The sequence below is a fragment of the Lepisma saccharinum genome, chromosome 1, assembly GCF_977018435.1.
Source record: "Lepisma saccharinum chromosome 1, izLepSacc3.1, whole genome shotgun sequence".
NCBI classification, from domain to species: Eukaryota; Metazoa; Arthropoda; class Insecta; order Zygentoma; family Lepismatidae; genus Lepisma; species Lepisma saccharinum.
This window is the reverse complement of record NC_139229.1, coordinates 136,086,902-136,113,068: the sequence shown is the minus strand read 5'-3', so window position 1 is coordinate 136,113,068 and position 26,167 is coordinate 136,086,902. Positions and strand designations below refer to the sequence as shown.

At 37.5% G+C, this 26,167-nt stretch overlaps 1 protein-coding gene and 1 long non-coding RNA gene across 2 annotated transcripts in view; one reads left to right on the top strand and one right to left on the bottom strand.

The window, feature by feature from the left end:
* ush (Zinc finger protein ush) overlaps positions 1-26,167 on the bottom strand; it is a 427,102-nt gene that overhangs the window by 341,214 nt on the left and 59,721 nt on the right. The gene's annotated exons all lie outside the window — the stretch shown is intronic.
* LOC145988886 (uncharacterized) lies at positions 18,795-23,420 on the top strand. Its single transcript, XR_014441800.1, has 3 exons — positions 18,795-18,892; positions 21,512-21,638; positions 23,253-23,420. It is a non-coding gene; the product is annotated as an uncharacterized LOC145988886 (long non-coding RNA).

Here is a 26,167-nt window from a genome sequence, read left to right as displayed (position 1 = left end):
GGCCATGCCATAGTTCCATTTTTCTGTACAGATCACATCATTACCATAAGAATGCAGAACGTAACACAATCAAATTCATAAAGCGTGTAAGCTGTGAATGCAACCATTGGTAAGCTGTTTAAAACGACCATTCTCCGTATAAATCAAGAGGATCTATTCGTAATATAACATTCCGACACTAAAAACTACTCTTGGTACAGGGATGGTTCAAAGGAGCAATGCCTCATATTGGTCTCCATGATCAAGTCTCGTTTAATATTGAAATAACATATGTAAAAAGAAAAACTTATTAGAGTAAACTACGAACACAAAGTTCTTATATTAAACAATACATATAACCTATCTACAAACAATAATCGTACTGCCATCTCTTGGTAAGTCGCCAAGTAAAGTAATTTTGATTTGGACGAAATACAGTGTAGAACGAGAAATGTGTTTTCAATTCGGAACGAAACAGAAAATGAGACAAGCGTTAGCAACTCGAGACGAGATCGTGAAAGGTGCAGGCTTCCTTATTCACGAAACGGCTATCCCTCAGGAAAATAGCTGGAAAAGTTTGATACAGGCACTTTACAAACTAAGCATCTATTTTTGGAGTCTTCTCCCAGTAATTTCTTCTCTTTTCTAGCGTTGCTTCGCGATAAACTCTACTATGATTTCAATCCTCTCGAAAAATGTAAATTCAAAGAAAACCGAAGACACCTTGCGCTACCACGTTGGGAATGAGAGGGGGTTCCAACGGGTCCGTCGACCCTTCACCTGGAAAACTGACATATTTCAAGTTACAAAATAGCTAAAAGATTGTTATTTTTATTGTTAATAACAGAAATAAAAGTTCCGTTCAGTTAATAATCGAACAGAATAACCAAAGTAAATGAATAATCAAAGTAAAAGCGGCGTTATATTGAGAGAAAAAATTGTGTAAAATACAGGAACCATATTACTTTTTTCACATTCTACCATTTAATCCAAAGACTACTGTCGGATTAAAAATTGTAGATACTCCAGTTTGGATTCCAATTAAAAATTAACCAGTAGAGATACATAAAAACGAGTTATATCAAAATATAGCTAATTCAATACTGCGTTAATCTATACTAACCATTTTTTTTCTCGAGGTTGCCTTATATTTTTTATCGTCGTGAGAACAACAAAGGGCCGGTTTTTTTTAGTGTTGCAAACGATGGCTATCTTTGAAATTCTATAAATCAAAAACGGGTTGTCCGATCGTTATGAAATTTTAGTATGGTGCAGGCACAAAGGTTTCTTACACAATTCTAAATTTTCAGTTCTTCTCAATTTTTCGAAACAACGTTTTCTTAGTTTTGGGCAATCCTACAAATACAATATTGGTCTTGTTTTGAAGCTCTTTGCATCTGTTTATAAATTCATTATCATTGTCAATTCACATTGCGAAAGGGATTTTTATTCAGCGGTAAAGCTGTACGTGGAACATGGCAACACCACAAGCACAACTCGCATTGCCAGCCCGCAGTTTGCGCTGTTCAACAGACATCGCTGTGTGCCGTGTTGCCACGTTTTCTTCAAAGAGAATTTCAAAACGAGCGATCGTTTGCGAAACTACAATAAAACGGCCATTTTTTGTTCTCACTAGACACGACGATAAAAAATATGTCCTACTCGAAAAAAAATTGGTTGGCATAGATAATGCAGAATTGAATAAGCTAACTTTTGATGTAACTCGATTTTTTGTAGGTCTACTGGTTAATTTTTAATTGCAGTCTAAACTCGAGTATCTATAATTTTTAATCCGATAGCAAATGGTTCCACTGTTTTAAAATTTTCAAAAATCAGAGCTTTATGAGAGAGAACAAAGATATGGACATAATGGCTAAAATTTTCCCCTAAGTTTTCAATATTTTCCTGAATGAAGTGCGTAAAATTTAATAAAACAAAAGTAACTGTGCATTTCGGTAAACTAACTATATGAAATGAAAAAAAATGACAAACAGTTCTGCTAAATATACTGACATCTAGTGGATCGAGTAGCAAATTCTCTAATAATAATAATGTTTAATACATTTCGTTTATTTTATTCGATTATAATAGTTATTATTGTATAATGAAAGTCATAATTATGATAATAATAATTGTTACTGTTTCTACTATTAAAGTTTTGTCAATGATCTGACAACCCCGTCAAAAAATTCTGGTGACGCCCATAATCCTTTATGATAGGCCATGCGGTAGTTCGCTTTGTGTTGCGGGTTGCCAGCGCATAAGGATTGAGCGGCTGGTTGATACTCTCATTTCACTTCTTATCTGAACAGTATTAGAATGAGATTACTTTCGTTAAAATCTGCGACTGCTGAAGCCTCCAATCAACAAATGAGCCGCTGACGTCATCTCAGTCCAGCAAATATCGTTAACGCTCTTGCTCACGCTCTGTAATCTTGCTAGGCTCGTTAGGTAGTCGATTGGAGATATTCCGAAAGAAACCTGACTATACAAAACGTGTATCAAAATGGCCGTTTTGTTTCGCACGGATGTAGAAGAAAGGGAAAAAAACAATATTTATATGCGGAAACCAGAATCGGACACGTACGGGCTCGCATGTGTTTCGTGTGTGTGCGTGTTTGTGTGGGAGTATGTTATCGTTATTTATCATCTCCGCCAATTTAATTGTACACAAGTCTTCAGCAATGCGGAACAGCGAAGTCGCAATGGCCTTATCTGCTTCTTGATTTCCATCAAGGAAGAACCGTTCCGCCTTTTTGTTTATAATGATAATAATGCTTGGTCTACGTCGTCGCTATATGGAAGAAGGTGGGAGGGGGGGGGGGGTTGAAGAGACAGGCAGAAGAATAGCATGGAAGATTTCCTTATCGCGAATAGGACGACAATGTCCTTAACTGTACACACACTCCAATTAGCTAAATCAAACTTTATTCTGAGTTTCATTTCGCATATGCCGACGACTTGTTTTTTTCTTTTTAACAATATTTTGATTGAGTTTCTTGATAACCATAATTAGACTGCCAAATTTGGTAATTTCCACCAACTTACTTGGTCATTCCAAACGAACTAGTCCGATTTGGTAGCGATAACTTTAAAAATCTTGCTAATGAACAGAAATTTGTTTATTGTTTAGTTAGAGAAAAGGCTTAGTCAGCAGCACTTGCTCTTGGTCAGTAGCGCGCTCAGGTGAGACAAGATGTGAGGTCCCCAGAAATTTGCTTGCCCTTCCTGGAGCTCCACAATTTTAGAAACAAAAATATTAGTAAATTTGGTTGCTCTCCGTGGTGCTCCTCCAGTTTTAGAAACAAAATAACTTCTAAATTTGGCTGGCCTACTTGGTGTTTCCCAGTTCCAGACACAAAATAATTTGTATTAGAGTGTAACAACATTACCTTAAACATATTCCGAATATTAATGTCCTTTTTAGGGTTGACGAGCTGTATCTTTGTGGGTGAACCATTCTCAAGCCCGGCTTCGTAGTAGCTAGCTAGGGAAGGAGCAACAGGCTGCTTTAGCCAATGCACGTTATTATCTACTTACTTTGCAGAAGCTGCCAACCACCCAAACGGCAAGAGTAGGTGGCAACTACGGTGTATCTCTCTGTCTCTCTTGTGTGTGTGGAGTAGTCAATGTCACCCGCACAGATACAGCTCGTCAACACCAGGTGCTTCTCTACATTTCTTCCAAAAATAATACAATATATTCTATACACAAATTTCTTGGGAGCGATTACAAATTAGGCTTCTCAGAGTTACTTGCGTTGCAATAACCATCCCATCCTTCCAATTTATAGATCTCAAGCCAGTGGGCAAAATACAAACACATGAAAACAACAGAAACCAACCCGGATGGCAACACTCTATCCCGGGTATCTCTGAAGCTTGCGAACGAAAACGAGTCTCTGCGCAAGTAGTGACTCGAGAGGTCTCGGCCAATGAACTCGTGAGAGGGGAAATGAGTGCGGCTACCAGAAGCGCGCACTGCTTCGCTCCGCCAACTCGCTGTCTCCCCTTCTCTACCGACATGCGCGGCCTTGCTCCACAGATTCCCGGGACAGACTATAAATGACTGTATTATATCCGCCTAAATCTCTAGCAGTAACTTACACCGGTCCGTGCAGTCATCAGAGCAGTTCCGTACTATCTACTTAAATGCTACACTAACGCAACTCGGGAGTGTTGTGAACTAGGCTTAAGATACGCTAGGAAATATGTGGGCCTATTTTCATCCGAATTTTGATTCAGGATTTTCGTAGAAATAATATGTAATTACCGAAAAATGCTATGCCTATTTGCGTCACGAAGTACAATATTATAAAACGTGCACAAGGAACACTTTGCATTGAAAACACTCGTAAAAACGCTCAAATTCAACGTGAAATATAGGTGTATATATTAATACAAAGACACACACAAATAAATAAGCCTTGGTACTTATCACGTGCTCATTCGTCACCGGCCACCAGGCGGAGTATTAACTTACCTGCAAAGAGAAAGGAAAAAATATATTATTATTCATTAATATGCCTTACAAACTCAACTGAGAATTTACTTAATAACTAAAAAAATACATATAGGTAACTCATATATATAAAATGCACACACACTGAAAATGTTGAAACTTATTTTTAACGAGGGCCAAAAAAAGAGTCGAAAGGAGATTTTAAAAATCATTTATAGTAGATGAAGTATAACAAACACACACGCGGATGGAGAGAGTAGAAAAGTAAGACTGAAAGATAGAAAGGTGGGAATCAGAGTAAGAAGGATAGACAAAAAAAACGAACAAAGAAGAGAAGTAAATAAGAAGGAAAAATAGAAACAAATTAAGAGAGACAAGCTATAGAAACAAACGAAAAAAGAGAGAGGAAGAGAGAGAGAAAGAAAAGCAAAGTAAGAAGGAATAAGAGAGGTTGAGAGAGAAGCAGAATAGAAAGGAAGGAAAGAATCAAACGAAGAAAAGATAAAGCGAAACAAATCAAATACGAAAGATAGGAAAAAATAGAATGACACAGAAAAAGAAAGAAATAGAGTAGGGAGAGAAAGGCAGAAAGAAAGATTAACACAAAGTAGAAATAATGAAAGAAGAAAAAGAGAGTAGATTTGCCAGCATGAGCACCAAAGTAGAGCCCACCTGAAAATATTTCGATCACCCTTGAACCTAGCTCTCCCAAACATATCTACCGAGAAAACCAACTATTCTGCCAAGTATTTAAGGAAAGGGAAAACAGCGCATGCGGAATGAGACCATCCGAATTTCCCCTCCTGCATCACCTGGTAGACGCAAAACATCCAGGGCCGGCAGCTGCACACGCTTAAACTCACGGGATGATGGTGCACTTCTCTAATTAATTTCAAGGAAGTCGCCATTGTCACGGCTGGGGGAGCATGTGCTGTTCCTCCCTCGCGAAGAGAAACCAATCTTCCTCTGATAAGGAATCTGATGTAAGGAGGCTTAATTGGGCTTCACAGGCTGTCGCTTTTGAAGGTAACAGATCGCCTGATACAACATGGAATGGCTCATTCAGCACCAACAGTTTCGTACCTTCCTTTATAATGCGTGTATCGTTTACTGCCGCTTTACAGAAACAATCGCACGCACATGTGTATACACACACACACATAGACAGTGCGCGCTAATGAGGTCTATAGCGACGATTTCTGATAAGGCTCCAAAATACGAATGCATATTTTCCTCATCTTCAGGCGAAAGAGAGAGGGGGTTGTTTAAGAATCCGCCTACTCATGCCTCGGATTGGAGTCTCTGCATGTTGTTAAGGTTCGGTCTGAAGCCATATTTGCAACGTTTGATTCATCCTTGAGACATGCTGGGACTAAATCTTTGATTGGTTGTAAGTATAGATAATGAAGGCTTGCCTTTGAATTCAATGAAAGTTTAGCTTAGAATCTTGTATACAGTGAAGATTTCGCTCGGAATCTTTTATTCAATTAAGTTTCGCTAGGGATCTTCTGTTCAATTAATGTGCGGCTTGAACCAAAATTAGGCTCGGAAACTTGTACTCAATGAAAGTTCATCTTCAAATCCCATATTCAAATAAAGTTCAGCTTGAAATATTTTAATCAATACTGCCTTGGTTTGGAATCTTGTTTTCAATTTACGTTCGGTTTTTGACACTTGTACTGAACGAAGGTTCGACTTGGAAAATTGTATCAAATGGAGGTTCGATTTGGAATTTTCCATCAAAGGAAAATTCGATTTCGAATTTTCCATCAAAGGAAGGTTCGACTTGGAATTTTGTATCAAACCAAGGGTCCGCTTAGAATTTTGTATCAAACGAAGGTTCAACTTGGAATTTTGTATCAAACGAAGGTTCGACTTGGAATTTTGTATCAAACAATGGTTCGACTTGGAATTTTGTATCAAACAATGGTTCGACTTGGAGACTTGGAATTTTGTATCAAACGAAGGTTCGACTTGGAGACTTGGAATTTTGTATCAAACGAAGGTTCGACTTGGAATTTTGTATCAAACGAAGGTTAGATTTGGAATTTTGTATCAAATGAAGGTACAACTTGGGATTTTTTTTATTAAATGAAGGTTCGACTAAGAATTTTGTAACAAATTACGGCTCGACTTGGAATTTTGAATCGAATGGAGATTGACTTGGAATTTTGTATCGAATGGAGGTTCGGCCAAGAAATTGTATTGAATGAAGGTTCGGCTTGGACCATATACGTACTCAATTTTCGTTGAGTGATGGATAGTCCGTGCTTCTACTCCTATTTTCTATAGGTTCGAACTCACTACTTCATATACATGCAGCTATGCAATTGGTTTGGCGATATCGGAAAACGAAAATTCGGATCCCTAATGAATATTCAATCCGGGATCGCTCGCGCAGCAATAGGTGTGCAGAAAGTAACAACACAATCAAACATACACAACCATACATTTGACACGCACAACGAACACTCATCATGTTGACTGCAGTTTCTTTCTTTGCCAGCCTTTGAACTACCAGCAAGATTAGCCGCCAAACCAGCCTGCACACTATTTTTCCTTCGATCGGGCTGAAGCCAGGAGTTATCTTTTGAACAAAATATAACCGTCTCCCGTGAACATAGATTGTCAGTCACTTGTCCGCTTCGATACGGGATTTTCACCCCTATCGCCTGGCCCGCCCTCATGACCCCGGTGGTGGGGGGCACAGGAGGCCAAGAGAACACGAATATGAGGGACTTATCGGAGCTGAAGCCTCGTTATCGAAACGTATACATTAGCCTGACGCCGTATCAACGGAAGGGCCTACTTGTTTGTGATCCAAAGTCTTATCATGATGGTAAGCCAACGCTCTCCCATACGTCGAGTTGTTGATAGCACGCTGTTTACGTTTTCCTAGCCCTGCTTGGTCTGCAGTTCGTACTTCAAGCTGGCTTGTAAGCGGAATTTCATGCTCCACACTTATTGCGGGGAGGGTGAGCGACATGGAAGTGTTTTGTTGCATTCACAATTTAACTCTACATGCCTGCTCAATGATGTCGCGGGGTCTGTCACCGCGAAATTTTCGAACGTTCTAAACTCGAACCCAGTTGATTGATACCTTCTAAGAATGCATTAATATCTGAACATGGGCGTCGTCCTCGCGTGGGCGACGGGGGCTCTAGCCCACCGTCAAATAGTCTTTAGCCCTTCCTTCCTACTCACATAACCTACAAGCATGGACGTTCGCGGGAGTTTTCCATGGAGGGGCAAACAAGGTATTTTCTTCCCAGGGGGGATAAACGAGGTGTATTTTCCCCTATTATAGTATTGTTTCCTCTGCTTAGGTTTGAAGTTAACATGTTCCTGCAAGTCTCTTGCATTAATTAACATATATTCCTGTGACTGAAATGAAATGAAATTACATATATGAAACAACTAATTTTTTGTTTCACTTTCCATGGGAAGCCGTGGCCCCATTGACCCGATCTTCCGGACGTCCATGCCTGCGAGAGAAATATTCATAATTATATGGAGTAGAAGAGTAACAAACACACACACAGAGAGGGATAAAAATAAAATGAGAGTTGGAAAGAAAGCGGGAGTAACACAAAGAGATGAATAAGAAAGGGAATGAGAGGAAGAAAGACTGTGAAATATATTTGGAGAAAGAGAAATAAGGACAGAGAAACAGGTGAAGGTACAAAGAGAAAGAGAGGCAGAGACGGGGCGGGGCTAACAGGGGAAGAAAGACAGAGCGAAGAAAGAGTTAGAGAAAGAAAATACAAAGAAAAAGCACGAGAAAGAGGGCTAGAAAGAAAGAGACGGGGAAAAGAGAAAAGAAAATTTGAGGAACAGAAGAGAATAAAAGAGATAAACAGAGTTTTTTGTTGTTGTGAGGTTTTTAAGTCCACTTTATACATATATTGGTTAACTGGGACTAGACCTACAGTTTCAAGTGAAATCCAAACCGCCACGTGCCTCCACCAGGTATCGAATCTGGTAGCACTTGACTACAAGCCGACGACATTACCACTACGCCATTTGGATGGAAAATGCAGAGAATAATAATAAAAATAAGACAGAAAGGTGGAAAGAAATAAAAAAAATAGAATCCTGGAAGCCATGACTGCCCAAGCAGTCCACCCCCGAGCCCACCTACATCCAAATGTTAGGAGGACCATTCCCACCCATATGTTTATCCACAGCTGTCAATCCTCGAGAAGGGGCGATTCGGTTGCCACGCTCGTGAGTGCTCTACTCACAACCTCGCTACGAAGGATCGAGAAACGCCGGTTCGACGGCGGAAAAACAAGGGTGGGGAAGGAAGGAAGTTGGGGTTTCGGTCTGAGACCTCGCGAATGCATGAACTTAATATTATTCTCTCAATTAACTCGTTTTGGAGTATCATGTTTGTAAGGATAGGCGTCAGGTCACAGATAAAACTTGAAAAGTTGAAAAAATAATAATAATTATTGTCATTATTACACAATAATAACCAATATAAACTAATAAAAATAAACCAATTTTATTCCAAATTTATTACTATTACTATATCCTTGGGGGAGGCTTCTTTGCTCGAAATTCAGTACATCTGTTTTCCATTTTTCTTTGTTTACATTTCATACAATTAGTGTAGAGTAATGCATAGTTCTTATATTTTGCTCTGAACATTTACATGCTTAGTTCAAGAAAAAGCTTTAAAAGTTAGAGGGGAAATTTGCTCATTAAGTTTATAGGGTATGACAACGAGCGTCTGAAGTGGGAAAACTTTAGATGGAGGGATGTTTGGTCGAGCCTTGTGGTTAGCTGGGATAATGCTCCTATGGTTTAACAAGGTGATAAATGAGACAGCTGGGGAAAAAATTGCAAAAATTGCAAAAATTTTGCTAGCCGGGGGGATACCATCCCTTCTCACTTCGAGGACTAATAAATCACATACAACTAATTTTTGGATTTTTGAAAACTGTAGAACCAATTATTCTTTGAATTAAATGGTACAGTCACGCAGAGGTGTCCATCCCCCCCAAGGCCTATGACGCACTCCCACTCAAGGTAGATTTTTCTAGCCCCCCCCCATGCTGAATTATTTACTCAAATTATTTTGGTCAGACAAAATTTGGAGAACAATATAATACAGACATATTTAAGCAATATAAAAACGTACAAAACTGCCAGCTCACTGCAATTTTATCTCTGCTTATTAAAAAACTCAATATGCTGACCAAGGCAGATATTTATTTTATTATAAAACATAAACTAAACGTAACGTTTCAACCTTCTAGCAAGGTCTTCTTCAGACTCTGCACCAAGTACAAATGTAACAAGGTACAAAAAAGGATGATATATATACACAAACATTACTCCCCTCCAGACTATTAGAAAGTTGTTCTGGAACATTCTAGCAGGCGGCTTTCCCTTGTCAACTGTACTTTCACATAAAAGGCTAAACTGGAATGGGGGACTGAACATAAACAAAGAATGGAACAAGGTGTTAGAGAGAGTGGAAAGGACAAGAGAGAAAGAGGAGAGAAGAAGGAGGAAGAATGAAGGGAAAAGAGCGCGAGATAAAAAGTCCAACAACATTCTATATGGAAGTTAATATGTTTAGCCTTTTAGGTGAAAGTACAGTTGACAAGGGAAAGCCGCCTGCTAGAATGTTCCAGAACAACTTTCTAATAGTCTGGAGGGGAGTAATGTTTGTGTATATATATATCGTCCTGTTTTTGTACCTTGTTACAGTTGTACTTGGTACAGAGTCTGAAGAAGACCTTGCTAAAAAGTTGAAACGTTACGTTTAGTTTATGTTTTATAATAAAATAAATATCTGCCTTGGTCAGCATATTGAGTTTTTCATATCATGGAAACAAGGCTTAATGGTGTTATAACTCTGCTTATTCTTTAGAGTTCGTCTGCTTGACTAACCTTTTATTAATGCAAGCAGAACGCCTCCATTCCTTCCAAACCGATTTCAAAGGTATAGGAGGTGGTGTTTCATTTCAACTCCATCGCCGCGACCACCCATAGGTAGGTAGATAAACTGTACATAATAACCATAACTAAAAATCAATAACAAGTCAATCAAAGAAACGAACCCCCATTTTTGTGTGAAGATATAAATATGGGATTGGTATAAAATTTTGTCCCCCAAATAATTCCCATGACGCAGGCGCGTCATGAAACCCCCCTGTGGGCACCCCTGCAGTCATGGACACTTCTGGCTTGTAATGATCCCATTGAAAGTCAATAGGGTTGTTACAATCGAGAAGTGTCCGTGACTGTACAATAAGAAAACATGAAGTTCTGATCTAGCTCCTGTATTTTACACTCTATTTTTTTTAATCTAACTTAATTTTTACTTTGGTTAATCTGTTCGAATAGTACAACCCCATACACCCAATACTAGGAGTACTGATGATATAACCTAAAACTTTCTTCATTACAAAGGGTCTATGCACGGCATTACTTTTTAAAATGTATGTGCTTATTAAATAATAACGACAATACCTTTACAAGCACGTTCACATACCGTCTCCACATAGTACTTACAGTGGAACTTCAATTTTACGTTTTCCATGAGACCAAAGTGAAAAAAAAAATCAAATGCTGGAAAACGTAAAATTCGAGAAAAATGTATGCATTGAGATCATTAAGATTGGATATATAATGCGGTAAAATGTAAAATCCGGTAACGTAAAATCTGGGATCCACTGTATATTAAGGGAAGAAGTTCTCGTTACAGAAATTGAAAGTTAACGAAACGACTTACAGAACAAGGGCACTTAATTGGCAACAAATTGTACGAATTGGCAACAGTGTTAAGACAGTCGGATGAAAAGTGATAAAGTAGGCCCTTCCTCTTACCCCTCCTCCCTTTTGCTTCCATCCTGGTCCACAATGGTGTTCTGCGGGTCAAAAGTGAAGGAACTGGCGATCTCTTGCGATAAGCGCTATCTCCATCGCTGCTGAGGCTGCCCGCTTGAGATTTCCATTTCTCACTCGACAAACGGAAAAAACAAACCTCAGGAACACGAGCGCCACCTACAAAAGTGTCTCCTGCTTTGCCTCGAGTCGCCGTACCGACTACAGGCTTCTTCGGGATTCCATGTTTCGCGGATCAGCAAATTTCGGATCATTTTCGTGAACCTATTCGTGAATGTGAACCGTTCAACAGACAAATTCACATGAATCACGCAGTTGATTCACTTAGATTGAGACCATGGTGAATTGGGCAGCAATGCCAAGAAATTTGGATTCGAAACTTGGAATGTCTCCGATATCCATTTCACCAACATCCATTCTCATAGTCATGATGAACTTGAAGATTTGAAATTTTCGAAACAATTTTTATTTTTCAAATTTGTAGCAGTATTGTTGATTTTAGCGAAAAAAATTATAACAATTGAAGTTCTTATTCAGAGTATTCAAATGAAAAATAGAAAATTGAATTAGGTTGATAAAAATTGCCGAGAAATAAGCGATATAGAAGTATGAATTCCGCCATTTTGAATTCAATATGGCCGCTAAATGTCAAAATGAAACACAATGTTTCTAGACAACTTGGATGTGCTCTCGCTCTCTCCACTGATGCTAACAATGCTCAAGTTAGAAGTGTCAGTTTTGAGACATAGGCTTCTGAAAATTGGTTCAAATTTATGAAGGGGTTAAGGATAACTCAATAAATACCTGTATTGGTGCAGGTAGGATACCATTTAAATATCTTTACAACATTCCCATGGCCGATGAACTGGAGAAACGCCAGCATATCAAAGCAATTTATTCAGTTTTTACAGCTTGCTAATGTTTGGGGAGAATTCATCGCAACATTCGTATTTGCCACAGGATTGAAAAATTGACCTTCACAGCAGCAGCCCTGGCGCCCCAACCAAACCAGTTACGAATCTGAAACTTTGCAGGTCTACATGTGGGATACGTAACTTGACATAGAATGACTCAAAAGCAATGTAAAATCTGCCCAGCGTGATTACGTTATTTTAGTGAAATAGTAATTAACAGAACTTCATTTAAAATGAAGTTTCCAGGTTCGTCACCCCATAGTCCACGCTGAGGAGCTCTCCAGCACAGTGCGGCAAGCAATGAACCTCACAGGAGGGTAATTTCTCTGCATGTTCACTGCCCGTCGTTCTGGGCCGCTACCCACTACAGCAGTTAACATATTATCGCTCCACAGACTACTCGCAGATAGTATAAAGCCGAAAAATTAACCATTAGATTCAAAGACAAGGAAACTTGATAGGTATCTTCGGTAGAACCTTTTTATGGTTCACGACGTTAAGAGAGAGTGTAAATGATACGACGACATCTAAAGATCTGCAAAATTCAATTTAGTTCCCTTTGCCAGAAGACAGAGGCCGTTTCCCCGCCGCATCGGAGTTTCTTGAAACATGATCAGGGTTGGGCGGTAAAGCATGGAAAAATCTTTTCCATATTTAACACATAAAAGACACGCACTCGACAGGGGTAGTATATCATCCTAGATGTTGCGTGGAAAGCATGCCTGTACATGTTTGGCTTACTTGCCGATCCGCTATTTATGCTAACAAGCAACAACATGAAGTCCCTAGACAGGCGAAGGGGGAGTGTAGATTCTCGGCTCAGATTTCGACGAAGTTCTTGGGACAATCCAGACTAGACACTACTGTTTGCAAACAATGTGGTTTATTACTTTGGTTTCGGCAATTTACAGAGCCTTTCCGATGGGGTAGTAGTAATAGGAAGGGCTCAAGTACATACACAGCGTTTCGGATCCCGTATGTCTACTCCCAATTAGCCTGTCCGAGCATAAAGACACAGTGGCCGTGGACCCATTGTTTCAAAGGTAACAATAATGTGTCTGCTTCACTAGGCCCGTAGCCTGAATTTTATTTCGGAGTGGGGGAAGATGAATTTTTCAGTACATTACAAGTTATTATAAGAGACGTTTAATGGAAGTAAAATTAATTACCACAGTACACTATTTAAATTGTAGGATTTAGGGTGGGGCTTCAGCCCACCGAGCCTTTCCCCTGGCTACGTTCCTGTTCCGCACCCTTCTGTCTCAAGAACACCCATCTTTATATGATTTGCGATTGTGGAGATATTGTATTGTAGTTCTTTGTACATTTATATTTTCTTCCTTTACGTCGCTGTTCTGCCTCTTTAGCTTTTCGCGACGACAAGGATAAAGGATGATTAGATTTAGTTGATGAAGAAACTTACGAGGAACCGCAAACCAAGCATAACACTCGAAACCGGAAACTTTGACTGCGAGTTCATCTCTTCAATCCATACTCGGAACAGAACAAAGTTGTCAACTATGGTTGACTTTCGGAATAGTGAGTTTGTATCACCTTAATATTTCTAATTAAACCATCGAACCTAACTGTTTACACAGATTACTATCATTGCTGTAAGTTCGCAGATTCGAACTGTGCACCACAATTTTACCTAGTTGCTAGTCTTTGCTCCAACGTGGTGATATTCACTTGTTCGTGCTGTAATGCATTAAAGACCTTCAGCGCCAACTCTCGATCCTGTGTTTATTTACAACGTTCTTGCAGATTCTACATCAGCGTAAACATGAACCATGGAAAAATATCTGCGTAATCGGCGCGACGTTACGTCAGCATTACTACACACCAGCTCACATGTGCCCAGCGCAGCAAAACCTTGAAATATCTGCGTGCGTTTTGCGTCGAGCGCCTGCTGATTCCCGCGGAGAAGACTTTGTGCGTATTTGCGTGTCAGTACAAATCGCTGCACATGCATTCACCGGCTTTCGCTCAGGTTTTTTCTGCGGAAACAAAAACATACCGCTTGAAATGATTTATTGTTCATTACGTTAAGCAACTAAATTGCCATACCAGCAGTTAATAATTGTACTTCACACTACGGCACCCAATGTTGTCGAGTATTAGATGTACCAAAAAAAAAGTAACAATACCGCGCGGAGAAACATGTCGTGACTCGTATTAACAAAAGAGTAAAGAAAAATTGTACGTCAGACAGCCACTTTTCCTCTTCACGCTAGTGCACTTCCTCTAAAACCCACGCCGACTTTTAAAATGAAAATATCTCTTCCGAACATCGACCACAATAAGTATATTTCCCCATGGTTATGATAGATACATATATACTCACGTATATATTTGCTCAAATTTGAGCCTGGAATAAAATGCATTTGGTTGTTACAAAACATACCAGCTCAAAACAGCACTGATGACTTCACAGCGCGCTACGACGCCAGGGGTCTCGGATTCGAATCCCTCCTGCGTATTTGTGTTCATTTCGAGTGTCCCTTTATCAATTTCATTATCAATCATCTTCATCGTCGATATCAGCGAAAAGTGATAGAAAAGCGACGTAAAATAACAACATCAATCAATCAAACATTGATGTCAGGTATCCTTCCAGTGATTCCTTGCACTGAAAGTAACATCTTACTAACGCGTTACTTTGTCACACACTGTAGACAAATAAGATATTAAAGCTGAACTTTATTTACATACGCTGCACCCCCATCATATGTGCGTGCTAATTCAATCACTTCAATAACTGGCATGATATTTTGTATTTTAGTTATTTTACGTCGCTTTTCTTCCAATTTTTGGCTAGTCGCGGCGATGAAAGTGAGTGATGATATTAAATTGATGAAGGGACACGTCCCATGTAAGACGGGGACTCCAAGTCTGGAAATTTGGTGGAGAGATCGAAAGTCGACCACTTAACGAACAGAAGCTGAAATTATCGATATAGCCTAATTCCGGTAACACAATGCCGACATTATAACCGAAAAAGTAACACGTTTCGTTCGAGACTTCTATATCTCTTGCTGTCTTCAGTTACCCTTCAACTCTTCGACATTTTCCCTTGATTTTTTGTCATTACACACACACACACACACACACACACACATATATATATATATATATATATATATATATATATATATATATATATATTATTTACACTTTTTATTATTTTGTCTTTCTCATTTTCTTTTTTTTGTCTTTTGTTTTCCTTTTAAACGAGTTCATACCAAACGTGATATGAATTCTTGGTTCTGGGAGAAGGCTGGAGATTGATGTTGGGAGGGTGACTTTAATCTAATTAATGTTTTCATAAATGTTTCTCATTCTTTTCCATATTTAGGGCACTGAAAAAATATAGTGTCTCTATTTCCTCGCATAAATTTTCAGGGCATGTTACTATTTTCAATTTGTGGAGATGGTAATTTGTTTTTACATGTCATGAATCTCAAAATATTTGTTTAAACTTTTACATTATATATTTAAATTATTTTAATTCTTCTTTCCATTCTGTCACTAGATCTTTTTAATTTCTGGAATAAATTCTGTACATGGAAGTCTTTCTGCACCGTTGACTACAATATTAACTAAGTACTAACGTAGCAGAATTATCAAATACGAAGTTTATTAACAACTGGAAGCTTCATCGAAACGAGCATCTCAAGATAAAAGTTCATATTTTTCAAGATAGTAACTTCGATGTCCCCTGATAAACACGAAAGTGACCACCGAACTTCTGACCTTCTCGCCTTCAACTCGGCTTCCATCTTTATTTCCTTGTATCATCGACAAGGTCCAAAGATTTGGTCCTGAACTCTCGGCGAGAAAGAGAACATATCACGGTGTCACAATCTCCATTATCATCATTCTGTGTTTTCCTCCCATGCCCTTATCAGCAGAAAACAGACATGACATTTTGAAGGCAAAAAAAAAATACAAATTATTTGACGCAGTAAAGTCAATGACCAAATGCCCAAAGACGTCAAGCGCCTCTCATTCCTTCCATATTGTGAGCGATCTACATTTGCAAACTGATGCATCAGCAGTCTGTTTTACTGTGTTACTGTAACTGATGGAATAGAAAAGGGGTAAAAAAAACTAGGTGTGCGTCTCTTCTCTACTTCAACACACATAATGGCAAAGCATTACTAAAAGGTGGTGTTTCAAAACAGTTTCACGAAGCTTGTTCTGGCTCCACTTGATGTACAGAGAGACTAATGGTCTAGATTAGTTTCTCAGTCTTCTTGAACCATGCATATCTTGGAAAATAGCACATGTTTTCATGTAACCCCTGCTCCTGACATAAACGTTGTCATCAATCTGTAACATAAGTGCCTCTGTTGTATTCTTCCCTTTTCTGTTTATTTTGCTTTTGCATCTATCACCCTCTACTTCTCTCTTTTTCATATTTCCATTGTCACTGTCTTTTCTCCTGTATTTCCCTCTTTTCTTGATTACCTCTCTTTCTCTTTTTTCCTGTGTATACCCTCCTTTACTCCTCTCTCTCGCTTTCGCCCTTCTTATTTATTTATATATTTCATTGTTTTTCTCTCTCCCTTTTTCCTATTTCTCTCAGCATTTCTCCCCTCCCCCAACTACTCTCATTCACATCTGTTACCGTGTTTCTCTCCCCTCATTTGTGTCTCCATTTGGATCAAAAGCTCTTATTTTTCTCGTCTATCCTTCTCTCTCTCTCAATCTCTTCGCCATCACTCGCCCCTCCTATCCGATATGTTCCCCTCTACATTAAGAATAAAGAAAGAGTTCAATATCCAACACAGAATATATTGTGGTTTCACATTCAATGTGCCCCACAAATACCATATGTAAAATGGATATGGGTATGGGTGTGATGTATATAGTTGCCCATTTTTGCTTATTGTCGTAGCACTTTGCTGTGAATTAATACAAGAAGTGGAAACAAGTAGGAGCAGAGCAAATTTGTTCCGTTTAGATGAAAGTGTTTGCAAATACTCATATTGGAGTGTACTCAATCATACATGAAACATTACAACAAGTCTAACTTTGTAGGCCTCCCCGATGGCGCAGTGGTAGCGTCGTTGCCTTGTAATCAAGTGGTCCCGGGTTCGATGCCCGGTGGAGGCACATAGTGGTTCCGATTCCACATTAAGCTGTAGGGCCAGTCTCAATTAGCCTTACTGTGCATAAAGTAAACTCAAAACACCAATTCAATCAATCGATGAAAGTCTCACTTTGTAGTTGTTCATGACAACGCCAATCAGCCGTTCTTGTAGCCATTGGGTATTGGCAGGAAAATAGTAACCAATCAGAAGAAGCGTTCTAGTTGTAAATAGTTGTGTGATTCGCCTTCGATGGTCTTCTCTGATCAGGTTGCAATTCTTCAATCCGAGCAAATCTTCCATTCTTCCATGGAGCACTAAACTGCCCTTTTTCACTGATGCACAATTCTACACTGCAATCAGAAGCATAAGGCGAAATGGAAAACGCTTGGAATTTAATCATACAGAGCTCATAAATTAACGAAATTCGCTTGACAATTTGCTGAAGCATCTTCATTAACATTACACCATGCAACATTAATTTAATGTGCTTGCGAAAGATAGAAATCTGAGAAACTGTCAAGTTCTCTGGTAAATTATAGCCTGAGCAGTAGAGAAAATACAAGACAAACACCAAAAAAAATGTCTTAAGAACAAAAGACCTGTAATTATTTAGCGTAGATATGAAAGAAACAGAATACATAATTCCTACGGAAATCAGCCCAAATAATAGCTGTGAAACTAGTGAAAAAATCAGAAAGCATTTAACGTGATACGCAACTCAAACAGATTGTACTGTTTAATTGTGAAAATAGAGTACACAAACTGTAGAAGTAAAATAACGAAGTGTAGAAATCAATGAAAATTCGACACGAACAGAGAAATATGGAAGAAGGCAAGAAAAAAATATCTGAGAATAAAAATCATTGCAGATAATGCAAAAATGAAGAAGTTCTAGTGCACTCACTGACAACAAGAATAAGATAGTTAGTGAGTAGGCCTAATACACGGTTGAATGCAATCAAACATTAACTGAACTGCAGTAAAGAAAAAAAGAAAAAGGTGCTCTGGTTACAAGAATTATTTTTATTAAATAGAACCATAATTGCAATAAACTGCATCTTATGAAGAGCAGTAGCGTGGGGGAAGGGAGGCATATGTCCTTATTCAGATGATTTTTCAAAACTGTTTAACACAAACAATTTTCTTTAGTATGTACTCCAGCAAGAGCAAGAGCAAACAGCAAGATATTAATAAACGATTACTCTATTTTGTGTTTTTGTTGTTTTACGTCGCTTTTCTTCCACTTTTCGATGAGATATGATCAGATGAAGTTGATGAAGAGACACTCTCATGAATAACACCCATGGCCAGGCCGGAACTCGAACCCGGGAACTTTGATGCACTGTTAGAAGTTACCGTGAAATTTAATACATCCTACCGTAAAAATTTTACGGACTCGACCGTGGAATCGGAAATACTTCCATACAGTTTTAGACCAAGCCGCGCATGCGCATTTGTGTCGCTTGTCAACTTTCACAGGCCAACATGGCCGAAGCGTATGTTTTTGTTGCTGTGTTGTGCTTCTTTATCGATGGTTGTGCTTCGAATGCCTGCGTGGAAAGTAAATCTACATAACTCAAGGTACGTATAATGTTTTTATTTTTTAACATAATGGAATGAAAATTCATTGTAACACAGTTTATTAGTGCTATATTATTATTATTGTACTGCTGTACTATGCACCACGTGCATTTATTCAATTTGCTTGTGTAGTGGAAGATATAAATTCATCGATGTCTTTATCACATGTACCACATTGCAAATACCGGTCACTTTCATTAGGTAGTATACAAACGATATATGAAGTGCGTGTCTGTTTTTTACAAGTAGTACTCAGAAATTTTTGAAGGCAGAAACTTGCAATAGCCGAGTTACGGATGGTAGAAATGTTTAGTAACAGTCTCTGAGGTACAATTTTTTCTTACTTGACAGGTTTTGATGTTTTATGTAACATAGAATGTGCTTCTAAGCGCGGAAAGCACGAACAACCGCGATATTTGATCCCAAACCACAGCTCACGTAAATTAAAAACCTCCTATCTCGGAGTACTTTCGCAACTTTTTATTGGTCAAAATTGGTGTATGCACATTCAAATAGCTTAAAATACTTGCAAATGATAACGTCACCAAACTTAGCACTACTAACAATAGTTACACTTCTATTTTGGTTTTGTGAGTTTTCCGTCCTTCGTGTTTGATTTACCTTATTTTATAATACATTTAAAATGTAAAATTAATATTTATTTTCAATTATTGACTTTTATTATTAATATTTTGGGTGCACTTGCACAAAGCCTTCGAGCTTCCCTGCTTCAGGCTAAGGAAACTAGGTACTTTACTTCACCATAACTCATTTCCCTGAGCTAAAAACAGCAGAAAAGCTACATAAACAACTTAATCTTTATAAAAAATGCAATAACTTTCACTTGGTGGTACAGAAAGTCAAGGGTACCTAACTATTCATCTGGCATAACAGCCTAAAAGTACTGGCTGAAATTGTATGGATTTCATCAGTAGTGACTGAATGATACTATTAATCCTGAACCTCCACACATAAATAATTCCAGGGAAGGGTTTAAAAGCTTTACGGGAAAAAATGACACTGTGTGCTTCAATTGTCCCCTTCCTTCACCTATCCTGTACACTGAAAAAAAAAAATCATGCAAATTAGCCGAAATTTATCTGAAAGTCCCAAAATTATAGTAAAATTCAATATTGGGTTCTAGACCCCATCAGAGTAAAGATATTTTGATCTAGCTAAGGTTATCTGTTGAGAAGTATTTAATCCCATGGGAGATTTATAAATGAAGAACTGGTGTCCCAATATTGTTCATTTTATTCATAATTTTGTATTTAGGTAAGTAGAATTACATAATTTTGACAAAATGTCAAGTGAATGGTTAAAAATACAAATTTATGAGTAATTATAATAGTGTACATTTACACAAGTTGGAGGTGTTATATTTAACTTTGTATGTGAAAACAAAATTGAAACTTAGAAATTTTTATCTGCGGAACACTGAGGAATTTTCTAAGAAAATAAGATGGCAACATTGATTTCACTAATATTAACTATTTGGATGTTCCATAACATATTGAGCATCCACTTAAAATCCTTCTGCTAGTTCTAAGCAAATAATGTGAAGTAAAAGCAAAATTTTTGTAATAATTCAAAATTCCTTCGGTTTTGCGGCATTTTCCAAGAATGACACTTTTGCATAAAAACTGAGTGGTACTGACATGAAAGATGTTAGTTCTTGGTGTTATTTTGTATTTCCCTTCAAGTTTAAGCTGTTTATGACTGCAACAATTAGCATTCATGCATATTTAACTGTAATTAGGTATCTTATGACTGATTTAAAATTCTTTTTCTCTCGCAAGAATTGCAATTTTGGACAAAATTTGGATTTAAAGTTCCAGTAATCAAAACAATGACACAATATAAGTTTAATACAGTAGATTTAGGTAATTTATGGTTTAATTGTTATCATTAAGTTTAAAACTGTACAAAATTGTTAATAATTTATGGTTTTCATGCTCAAAATTCATTTAATTACAGGTTTTTATGAGAAATTCTGATTTTAAGTCTGGAAAGTAAAAGATATGCCAAGAACTGTGCCAATGGGTAGTGAGCTGTGAAATTTCTGTGGGAGGTCCTAGAAACTGCATTGGAACCTCTTTTGGACAAATCCACAAGTAAGTTGCTTTTCATGTTTTCAACTAGAACCTGAAGCAACAAAATACCCACCCCTCCTCCCATTAGAAATGGATCCAATAAGTTTTTATAAGAAATTTGAAATGTTACTCACTCAATGGTTGGAAGTTAGCTTGAAAGATAAATAAAATAAATCATGGTAAAGGTTATTGAAAGTTTTCAATCTTGTGTTCTGACAACTATTATTCAATCCCTTTACCTTTACTTTCCATGTGAATGGCTGTATGTGAAAAGAGTGGGTCATGGAATTGAACAATTACTTGAATTGATACTAACACACAGGGCCTACTTTTTTTAAAAAATGCTGCCAATTTATCATACAAACTCCTGTAACTATTTAAGGTCAGGGTGGGCTTTCCTTAAAAGTGGGCCAATTGACATTCTTTGAAATAACCCTTCCGTGTACTGAATGCAAGTTTTTTTTTTTGTTTGTTCATATATTTGATATTTTGAATGAGATTCTTAAATTTATTATTGTTATTACAGGATCGTCCCTAATAGAATGCATGGAAATTATGCTTTCAATTGAGCAAGAATTGATAGAATGCTTGGCTTCCTGAATGCTATATCAGTATCCATTTCAAGCATGCAACACATTGGAGTTTGGCAAAAGGTATGTTGTATCATGTGTGAATGGAACACTGCACAAACTTTCACATAATAATTAAAAAGCTCCCAAGTTTGTAGTTAAAATATTTTTAATTCTCCTGAAATATTCACATCAATTCAGTGCATAAAACAGGTGGTTGGGTCAGTGGCAATGTGGTTTTAGTGCTAGACCCATACTTTAATCACCAAACATTCAGAGTTTGAGTCTTCTTGTCAGCATGGATGTGGTTTGTTGTACAATGATATGCATAAGAATTGCAAAGTAAATTGTCCATCGCCATGTTTATTGCACTTGTTTTACAAAATGAGTGCTTAAAAAAATGAAACAAAATGTCAAACAAGCTGCTGAAAATTTCTACACCAGCACTTGCATACATAAAAGGTCAGTCCCTAAAAACACGAAAGAAGCAAGAGAAATATGAATGAAAATTGTTATGGACAATTTGCTGACCCAATACTTGTGCATCCCACTGTACCATTTATTATTTAATCATAATATTGGTCATTTCTCATCTTAGTATTGTCTCTTAGATCTAAAAGATGAATGGTTTAAACACTGAATGCAGTACTGGGTTTACCATATGATTTGGCACACACGGAACGGAAGTAAGGTAAAGCCCATCATGCACCATGACATGAAGGCACAGCGCAATGTTGAAGTTGGGCCCCACCAGTGCTGTGATACCATAATTTACCACAGCTATACACTAAATTTCATGAAACGTTAAGTGGAGACCATGTTTCCATTAACTATGGATTATGTTTCTATTAAATATATGGATGAAATCTGCAAACTTCTCTAAAAATGTGGCAAACGTGGTGGAATACTGATGATGATGATGATATATGTCATTTTACAAATAAAAACAAATATGGAATACATATTTTCATGATTGCATTTCAACATGCAGGCTACAGTACAGCATGTTATTGTATCTCCATTTCTTGTTTCATTGCTTTTTTGAATTTTAGTTTTGTTTTCTGTTAACCACTTTAATAATACTCGTAATGACACTGAAAATGAAAACTTGCAAAAACGTACATAAGAAGTTCTCTTCTTGTTTTGAACTGACATAATGCAGACTTCAATTGTCTCATGGCAGTAAAGACACCCAACTAACTGGATTGTCATGGTTCACATAGGAGATGTACTGTGTAGAAATTTTTGCAAAGAAAATTCAGGCTTGACCAGGACACAAACCAAGTTCTTTGGCATACCATGTCATTGCTCTACAGACTGAAATAAACCAGGGCTGGCTTAGTAGCTAAGTTAGTATAGTTACTTTTTCAAATTAGTTTACTCTATGGGTAACTGGGAAGGGAGGGGGTGAGACAGCTGAAACATGGTACTGATCACATCATCTCCACTGTAGCCAGTAGATAATGTGGAACCATGTACCTTCATGGAATGGTGACAATTTCTGCTACCTTTCCACATATGTATTTATTTTTTGAGGGAACTGTATCAGTGGGAAACTACTACTGAGCTTACGCACCACTGAACACCTTTGACAATGTTATTCTGTTACTTGAGAATTAATGAAATTTTAAATTTATGCTGTTGCAATAGCATTTGGTTTTGTATCAAATTCCTTAATGGTATATTTCTTCTTCCCAGGTGATTTAATCCAGCAGAAGGGTCCTAAGTTAAGAAGAAAAAAGCACAAGTGCAATGTAGTAATTATTTGACAAAATGCAAAGAAACAAGTGTAAAGTGAAAATAAATAAAAAGTAAATTATAATTATGTACTTGGTTGATTTGAATAAATTATTTATATTATTTGAATTATTATATCTCATTTGAAAATTCCATTTTTAAAACTGAAAAGTATTTGAGGATTGCACCAATAGCAGGGATGGAAGATTGATAGTAATGCCAGTAAAATCCAGGTTTTTTTAAATCTTATTTTACTTATTTATTTATTAATTTTTTATGTTGAATTGATTCTCTTGGGCTATCGATCAAGTGGGTTCTGCAACTGTTTCTGAGCTTTTGAGAATAATGCCACTATCTTCAGGCTAGAATTACTTCTTTACCTTTACCCTGAAGATGAGAATAAAGTCAGATCTAGGAACTTCTCAGACTTTTGTAGAATTCATGTGGTCAAGGAGAGAGAATCTTTTCATCATTTGCCTACAGAAAAACTTCGGCTTATTATAGTATTGTGTGTGTTTATGAGTGCAATTTGTGATTTACTTGTTGCATTGTGAGGAACTTGAAGTGAAATTATTTTTTTTCAGTTCAATTACAGATATTTTTGTAATATTTCCTAATTTAAGTAATAATAATTATTGTACTAACAAAGTAGTCTCATTATGGAAATGTATTTCCATAAATGCTAAAACATTGAAATTTTAAGGTTTGATGGCTATGTTTTCCTTTCTGCTTTCTATTATGTTATTCACAGGCATGGACATCCGCAGAAATTTTTCCAGGGAGGGGCAAGTAAGGTAATTTTTTCCAGAGGGGGGGGGGGCAAAGGACACATATTTTCCTCCAAAATAGTGGTGCCCTCCCAAAAAACAATATTTCAGTCTGAAATTATCATGTTTCTTCAACGAATTTATAATAATTAACATAAATTACTGTGATTGAAATGAAATTATGTGTGAAATATATAATTTTTAGGTACACATTCATTTTCCAGGGAGGGGCCATGGCCCCCCTTGCCCCCCTTCTGGACGCCCATGTTCACAGGATTCCTTAATGTCTGAAAACACTGAGAATTTGTTTTTTGCTTGGAAGGATTTTAAACATATTTCACCTTTTCCTCATAACTGTTTTTCTTTGTGAATGTATCATATCCTTACAATGCATTCGCACACACATAAATATTGTAGTAAATGGAGAGGTATAGTTTCAAGTCCACTTTATGTTCAGATAGGCTAATTGGGGCTGGACCTACAGTTTTGAAGTGGAATCCAAACCATTGCAATATGCCTCCACCAGGGTATTGAACTCAGGACTCGATCACAAGGTAAGAATAATTTCATTGTGCCATCAGAGGGCCTGGAAGTATCTAATAAAATAATTAAAACATTGCCTTCAAGAACATGTTAATTTTGTCCAATGAAAATGTATGTCTTTGCTGGTTATGGAGTTGGTGGATGCCATAGAAATGCTATTTAATTAATAAGTTGTAATTATTATTTTGTTTTGTTTTGTTTCTTTCTGCATATTGGGTTAAATGTGATAATGATTATAATTGATGGAATGGGTATAATAAATACAATGATACTCATGTATGAGCTGGGTTTCATACCTGGCACATCTAGCTTTATGGGAGTTAGCTCACCAGTCCACTACAGAAGCCAGAAGGGGGCTCTAATACGTAATTCGTAGTTCAGTATTTCCCCCTAGTTAAACAGGTAATTTTTACTTTCTAACTACTGTCGACCTGTGCAAGGGTACGTAAATCAATTGTGTGTTGTGCAAATGTAAAATTCTCTCTAAATGCCTTAGTATCGTGGAAAACGATGAACTGTGCTGCCAAGGAGTGTTTTAAGCACATACATTGGCAGTGAAATTGGAAATTTTATACCTATGCCAGAACAAAATCAATCATCAATATGTAATGTGAAAAAAAACTTTTTGACATTGTCTGGCCAAAAAGGTATAATTTTTTACATTATGCAAAAAGGTATTCCATCTAAATACAGCAAATTATTGTTTAAATTACGGCATTATGCCGTATTTTTTAAAAAACAAACTTGTTAAAATTACGGTATATTACCGTTTAATATACAGGTATCCGTAAAAAGAAATTTACGGTCACCGTAATTTTTACGGTATCTGGATGGCAGCGAGAATTGACGGTCTTAGACCGTTTTTTTTACTGTCAACTTTTTACAGTGTGGCGAGATCGAAAGTCGACCACTTATCGAGCTCGGTCTCCAAGCAGGCTGATCAATTTATTAAAAATGATTGTATTAAGAGGAACTAGGAAGGAAAAAGGTATGGTCAGAGAACGCAACACATAGAGATGACGCATCGTTCACGAGAATTATAAATTTCATGAGTCATACAAGAGAAGGACTGGACGAGAACTCAACAGATAACAGAAATCAAAGAGCAACTTCCAGACGGAGAACGGGGCATGTGCTGACTGAGCAATAGACAATGATGTTTCTGTTTACTGTGTACGTAAGAACACTTACACATACACACGACATGTGTGTCTTTGTGATTGCCTGCGACAATCGCTAATATGAAAAGTTTTGTTCAATGTAGTGTGCAGTGGCGTATTAATGATTTTGATCCGGGCGTGACTTTTGTTTTTTAAAAAAAGTGGATGTGCCTTGATGGGTAGTTGGTATCTCAGTTCTACTCTCTTGTTCAGAGTGGTATACTAAATCTTTAACCCTATCGACTGTACCATCTTATCTAAAAATTGGAAACACTATTGAAACAGTGTGTGTTAAGCCCTGTCTTGTTGTACTGTATGATGCGGACACATGAACTATGTCAAAAGCGGATGGGGAGATGCTGAATATCTTTGAGAGAAGAGTCTTGCGTACGATATTTGGCCCCAT